The sequence below is a fragment of the Dermacentor variabilis genome, chromosome 4 (assembly GCF_050947875.1).
Source record: "Dermacentor variabilis isolate Ectoservices chromosome 4, ASM5094787v1, whole genome shotgun sequence".
In the NCBI taxonomy this organism is placed as follows: Eukaryota; Metazoa; Arthropoda; class Arachnida; order Ixodida; family Ixodidae; genus Dermacentor; species Dermacentor variabilis.
Genome location: NC_134571.1, coordinates 32,262,247 through 32,270,116, shown reverse-complemented (window position 1 = coordinate 32,270,116; position 7,870 = coordinate 32,262,247).

Here is a 7,870-nt window from a genome sequence, read left to right as displayed (position 1 = left end):
TTTTTCCGGTGCTGCATATACCCGATGCACGAAGGGAAACACGGCTGCGAATCGCCATAGACGTCACCGTTCAGTTTATGCGCTCATATTTGTCTTGACCAACCATTTTGTCATATCTAGCCCTTTTATTCCGCGGCATCAGCATGCAGTATCACACAGGAGATGAATCCGTACGCTGTCCTAGTCACCTTACACATGCAGACCACAGCGACTTTGACATCGACATGTCCTTAATTGCCGCCGTCATTTCTTTCTTTTTTTTAGGTGCTTTAGGTGAAAACAGACTATAGCCAATTGTGAGTTATGAGACAGTGTGACAAAGAGAAATAAGCGGTAGCAATACTCAGACGCCACTCAGGCGGTTGAGTTTCTCCATCAGGCTAAGGCCATGATAAGTCAGAATCGCGAAAAGGAAGTTATGTCCACTACCGAGCAGCACCAAGTGGCAGATGGAACATTCATGCTTTCTGTGCACGATATCAAGAGGCAACACTCCTAACTAATACATTTCCTTGCTCCCACAAAGCCTGCGCTATCAAAGAGTGGCTGGCTGCGAACTTTCCTGGCCACGTCACCCTGAATAGGGTGTCCTAGTTCCCAATGTCAATTTGCTACACTGCTATGTACGAGTATCGTCACTGAGACAGTCACACAATGCGGAAAAATGCACTAAAGGCGGCTGATGTGGAACCATGCTCAACATCAACTCTCACTACATGATCCGAGCATACAGCCACCATCTAAGCCAAGTTCAGTCACAGACTGAAGATGGTTTTAGCCAACAGTCCTAGAGAACAGCGGTAAAAGAAACAACGTAAAAAAAGTATTGGAACGAATACATTGAGCTTTGTTTGAAATATCGTTATTCGTGAAGTCGTCATTATGCCCTCAAACACCTAGTTCTCCCAGTCTTCATACTCTCGTGTACATGCTATCGAAGCTTGTTCATGTTGGAACAAATGTGCATCCATTCACTCTGGCGTACATGTATTATGAGTAGGCACTTTGTAGTGCAAATTAATTCCACGGCGCCTCTGCCTTTTTAGAAAGGGCGTATTTCTCGAGGAAGAGTATTAAATAATGGGGTTTTTCGTGCCAAAACCACGATCTGATTATGAGGCACGCCGTAGTGTGGAACTCCGGAATAATTTTGACCACCCGGGGTTCTTTAACGTGCACCTAAATCTAAGTACACGGGTGTTTTCTCACTTCGCCCTCATCGAAATGCGGTTACCATGGCCGGGATTTGATCTCGTGACCTCGTGCTTAGCGGCCCAACAGCATAGCCACTAAGCAACCTCGGCCGGTAATATGAAGAGTACAATGCTACCAGTTCGCCAGAGCCTGTTCAGTTATACGGTCACTAGAACATAGCTAAAATTCCGCTATTTCTTTAGGTCGGCAGGAAAACTCGAAGGTTGGCGCCCGAAAGGTGACAGTTAACTCCTTTCAGTACTAAGTTAACTAAGTGAAACTTAATAATTACAATTGTGTTTGTAAAAAAAGTAAAGCGACAGCTTTAGCTTCATTCTTCTATTTATTTATTTATTTATTTATTTATTTATTTATTTATTTATTTTGCTTAAGTTCTGTACATATTGCCCCTATATTTGGCTCAAAAGATTTACCCATTTCTTCATTTTCTTATCTTTTGTGTTCAGATTTAGTTTCGATACTCAAAATGTAAGTACTGGTGCTGGTGCTAATCATAGCGGACAACTTCGAGCCTCCGACCAACCGCCTCCCGTAAAGTGCCAACTTGTAATACTTGGCCCTCAGGAAGAGCTCACGTAGTTTAAATAATACAGCAGTATACAAGCATAATGTTTCTTGAAGTAACCCAAAAATTAGGAGTGGGCTTTGGATTTGTGACTCAGCATTGCTTGTCGGCAGCGCGAATAGCCAATGTGCGCGTGGAGGTGTAGCACGGACTGTGGTGACAGGGACAAGGGTGAGGCAGGAGACACACGGTACGACACGGTGACCAATACGACACGCGACTGGTTCGACAGATCATTGATTTGACTGGTAAAATCTGTTGGAACATAACGAAACCTATTCGAAAATTCGTAGGACGCGGTTGCTGGTACACGACAGGCCGCACGTAGTCTTTGGTTGTGTCTCCTGCCTATGTTCTACCTAGAGCGCGACTGCGCAGCACATACCCACTCTGAAGTCTGTTCGATTCGCCTGCATCACCTGAACTAGTTAACGAGGTGCAGCACCGTAGCAATCGTTTCAGCGATGGAGCAATGGTGCCCGCTGAACCACACTTCTCGTTTCAAAAGGTGCAGAAAAGGTGCAGAGCTGGTTCACAATTTTGCTGCACCCTCTCCACTGTCGTTGCCGGCTTGGTGCAGACGTACAGATCCGAAGCAGCAGCGCAGCAGACGACGCCAGTACAAGGGCGCAAACGTCGTTAAAGCCCCGCCTGCGCGCGTCTGATGTACCTGCGCAAATTTGGGGTGTACTTACGCCTCAGAAGCCGATCATACCTGCAGTTCGAGACCGTCAAACTTATGCACTCGATGCCACGTTAGTCGGCCAAACCACAACGCCTGCACCGCGTCTGCACCTCGACATTCGTTTCCAGTTCGAGTGCCTCGTTTTGCTTGCACCATGGAAATCAAGCTGCACAATTTCCGAACTTCTCGTGCGCCGCCTTGAACTGGTTCAGAGTGGTGCCGGCTAATCGAACGAACCTCTGGTTGCACTACAAGTAGCATTCTTTTTTTCTTCGCGCAACACCAGTTCGTACGGCGCGTAGAATCTACGGTGTCGCGCCTCCACTGCAGGGGTCAAGTGAAGGGCACAAAACTCAAATAAATTTATCAGATAGAAATAGAACGGCAGATTAGGAGGTAGATTGCTAAGGGTCATGGATGCCACGCTTTATTGTAACTCAAGGCCATAGTGGGCTTCGAGGGCAGAAGTTGCGGTCGCCACCACCGCTGCGGAGAAGGGTGGCTTTATATCAAACACGAAGAACTCAGAGATGGCGACGACCAATCACTGCGACGCCATTTCATCTATCTTTTTCAGAACGTGGTGTTGCCATTCGTCTTTCATTTTCTCTTGCAACCTACGCACACCACACCACCCATTAAGGTCGGCCAACAGACGAAGCGGTCCAACAGTGGGCTGAATCGGCAATTGAGTTCTTCCTTCGATCGTACCCAAACCTTATGTGGTATGCGCTACTTTCGCGTGGTCTCGCAGAAAGACGCCCGAGCAGCCGCAGCCGACCGACAACACGTGGGGCGCTCTCATGGTGGGCGCCGGAGTGTTGCTGGCCCTGGTCGCAGTGGGCGCCCTCTTCTTCCTCACTACTATGGGTGGGCGCACCCGCGCATTAGCGCAGAGTCACGTTTTCGTAAATGTATCGATGCCAATACACCCGTCGTAGCTTTCCAAAGGTGAAGCTATACCGGTACATCCGACTGGTGGCTTTAAAGCACTCTCGCAGTGCGATTTCCATTTGGCTTGTCGAACTTGAGCTCTAGGAACACATTCAACCTGTTTCATTTAGAGCGCCCCAATCTAGCTTGGAGCGCTCGGAGGCGCTACCTCACTGTCACTCGCGGAACGCGAACCAGATACAAGAAAATCCCGATAATGTGCCTCCTCCGATTGCTCTGGGAGTCATTGAACGTTCGTCCCGGGCACGCCTTTTTCTCGATCAGCGTCGAGAGGTCTCGGCATTGCTACAAACTGAGTCGGAGTGGCACGAACTAGTCGAACGTGCCATAAGGAACCTCGCGACTGTGTTCAGCGCGCTGAATGCAAAGTTGTATCCCTGCGTTCACTTTGGAGTAAAATGAAGCTGTGTAGTCGAACCCCGATATAGAATTATAGCAATTCACTCCATGGAACAAAGTAAATTTTAAACCTCGTTGATCGCGTCTTACTTCAGTGATTGTTCTCCAACGAAACTGAAAACGCTGCTCCCAACACGATGTCGTTTAATTCTAATAAAATGTTTCTACATACAAATCGTAAATGAAATTAGGATCGTTAGAAAATATTGCGCGTATACAGCCAAAGATATTTTCGGGACACAGAGCCTACAAACAACCTGGGGCATAGTCGCTGCTTATATGCGCACCTTGGAACAGACCAGGCGAAATTGCACAGATAACGCTGTCATGAACACGCCTCTGTAAGAGTGCGCGCCCAGTCAAACCGCAACAAAAGTGCTTTTATTTTACCGCTGTTTTCTTACATTTCCCAATTATAACGAGCAAACGCTTGAAAGCTGCGCCTTTCGTTTATTTCTTTCGCAGGTTTTAGAACCTCGAGCTCTCCCGGCGTGAAAACTGGCGCTCTCAGGAGTGGCGGCGACAGTGACGACAGAGCAGGTGACAATGCCGGCGCCAGTAAGCGCAGTGACAATGCCGGCGCCAGTGAGCGCAGTGCCAACGTCACACTAACTACCGCAGTAAGTCACAGCGTAACGAACATTCTGCACCATATCACCGTGAAACTAAAATTAATTTACGATTCAATTTTGAAGGAAGCTGCACTAGAAAAAATACTAACAGAAACGCGTAAATGCCGCATATATACATACATACATACATACATACATACATACATACATACATACATACATACATACATACATACATACATAAATATATATATATATATATATATATATATATATATATATATATATGTATATGTATATATATAGTATGCGGCGATTTAACGGTTAATGCGAGAGAAATGTGTTGGAATTGCGTGTCATCATGCACCGCGCTGAGGTCCCCGATCCAAGATCAAACCCCGTTCATCACAGTGCAAAGTGTCGTTGACGCCTGCGGCAAAAAGGATTTTCCACATACGCCGCCAAGGTTTGTAAGTGATTGCGCTGGCTAACACTCCTAAGGTTAGTTCTAGTAGTAACACATAAATACCCAAGAAAGTAGGTGGGGAAACGACGTCGTAGTAGCTCAATTGGTTAGAGCATCGCACATATAACGCGAAGACGTGAGATCGTTCCCCACCTGCGGCAAGTTGTTTCTTCCTTAACGTTCATTGCCATTAATTTATCATTTATTTAATTCACTTAGTAAGTACAAGTAATTTCCCCTATGTTGTCCGTGGTGTCTTTGTTTGTCGGCGTATATATATATATATATATATATATATATATATATATATATATATATATATATATATATATATATATATATATCTTTGTGTGCATGTGTGTGTGTGTGTGTGTGTGTGTGCGTGCGTGCGTGTGTGCGTGCGTGTGTGCGTGCGTGCGTGCGTGCGTGCGTGCGTGCGTGCGTGTGTGCGTGCGTGCGTGCGTGCGTGCGTGCGTGCGCGCGTGTGCGTGTGCGTGTGCGTGTGCGAATACAGCTAAGCTTTCTACGCAGGCCAGGCACATCAACATAGTGGACGTCACACGCCACCACAAGGGTACTGGCCAGCTGGGAAACGACAGCAGCGCTACCGTGGGCAACGCCAACGACAACAGCACGGATTCGGAGGACGGGAAAGAAATGTCGCGCAATGCAACATCGAGCACCGGGAGTCCAGGAAGCAGCAGCGGCATCATTTCAAGCACTGGTGGCTTCTGGACGGGCGGCAATGTGACCGCAACCAGGAGAACGTCCTCGATGCCCCTCGCGAGCAAGCTTAAGCGTAAGTGCCCTTTAGCAGAGATATTTAGCTTAGCGCGACATCTGAAATGATACCACGACACGTGACACGTTAGGCGCTCGGCACATGCACGTCGTATTCCGTGGACTATCTTGTTAACTACCGCCGCTTACCGCGACTGCACAACAGCTAGTAGAGCCTAGACAGCCCATACCACCCACTTCGGCCCAAATTCGCGCCTACTACTTGCTTTCCGTGCGGGCGGCAAGAAATGAATGATAAAACCCGCCACAGCTTAGTCTCATCTGACGCTGAGACCCGCTGTGGTTGCTCAGTGGCTATCGTGTTAGGCTGCTGAGCACGAGGTCGCGGGATCGAATCCCGGTCACGGCGGCCGCATTTTGATGGGAGCGAAATGCGAAAACACTCGTTTACTTAGATTCAGGAGCGCGTTAAAGAACCCCAGGTGGTCAAAATTTCCGGAGTCCCCCACAACGGCGTGCCTCATAATCAGAAAGTGGTTTTGGCACGTAAAACCCCAAATTTCATTTTTTTTCTGACGCTGAGGACAAAGTATCAGAGATACTTTCTCGTCGTTATTGAGTTCAGCTGTTTCTCTTGACGCTGCTGGACCTACAGATATAGCACTGAGCCGAAAAAGTGGTCAGATTTCCAGCTGGCAGATGCCGTCACAGCATTAGCATTGTTGGTACGTTGGCGATGCGGAACACGTATTGCGAAAGCGTAATTCTTAACTGTGTCATTAATTTAGTAGTACGCTTATTACAGCAGGTGATGATGGTATTCTAAAACTTTCATGACTCGGCATGTTTATCGTGGGAAAGCTGTGAGGTTGTGCATGCGCAGTTCACCTAACGTACCACGCAAGGACAAAACTTTCTAATAGGCCAGCTAGCAGCAAACGAGGCTAACTTCCAGCTAGCAAAACTGTAGGGAAATTAAAGGGACGCTAAAATACAATAAACCAGTTTTCACTGGTATTTCTTAAAAACATTATTTTCGTATGTTTTGCAGGAAAAACGTTAATTACTAGTATAGAAATAAGGCCGAACTTTCCTTTTTGATTACTACGCCGCAACGTCAGTACCGATGCGTCAGTGTGACGTCACAAATTTCAAAATATTTTCTCGCAGTGGAGCAGTTTTTGGCTCAGTAGAAGTTTTCGAAAGTTTCTTTAAAATGCGGTTTAGCTATTGTTTGACGATAAAAAAAAATTGACTAGAGCCTAATTGCAGCTGTCAAAAAATCGTGAGGTCCCGATGGGCTGCTGTGGAAACCAAACAGCGGTGTCACCAGCCGTCCTTCGTTCTTGTGCCTTTACTGGCTCGCAAGTCCTCCTCCTGTGGTTGTAAGAGCGGCCTTTTTCCAGTCGCAGAAGTGCAATTTACTAGGTGGTGGGCGAATATTCGAAAACTTCGAATACGAATCGAGTAGCCTTTTGCTTATAGGATTCGTATTCTATTCGAGAATAAGTTATGCCAATTTCTTCGAATGTTCGTTTTTATCGAATACTGCAAGGAATAAGATACAAGAGTTGTCGCAATCTACAGAGAGAAAAGCCCATGCAAGAGGAAGCTGGTCTGAATGATTTTTCCAGCAGAGGAGCCGCTGTTGATAACACAGACGCAACGGCTGCTGAACGAAAGCATCGACAAGGCCACTTCCGCATCCACTAATTTCTACCGTTAAATAATTCTCCTCGGCTTATACAACCTACGATATTGTTATCTGTATTTAATCAAAGCCATTTATTATTCTCTCAACCTCACCACGTTTGAATTCCCTTAAAATCATTTGCGTTGTCTTAGTGTTGCACTTAGCTCCTTGAGTGCACGCAAGACTCGACTACGTATATGTGATACACCTTTGTTTCACTTTCGTCGGTGTCATAGTGCACCAGATACAAAACCATTTCAGTTGTTTTTCACAAGCTTCTCAGTTGACCTGAAATCCCAATTGTTGAAGGCATAACACGTTTGAAATAACGCAAATGTGCTTTTGTTTTTGCCAAGGAAACTCCACGCCACCTTGATATTTCACATTGGCTAGGGATTGGAAATGTTTAGAATTCGATTTATTATTCGAATGACATTTTTCTTGAATATTCTTATTCAACTCCTATAATTTATTAATGCGGCTTAATCTAATAACGCCCTTCATGAGCGAGTGTAATTTGTTATAGTAAGCCTTACTACAGAAACTACTAGTTACGTTCGCAGCGTCAGCGTAGAACTAA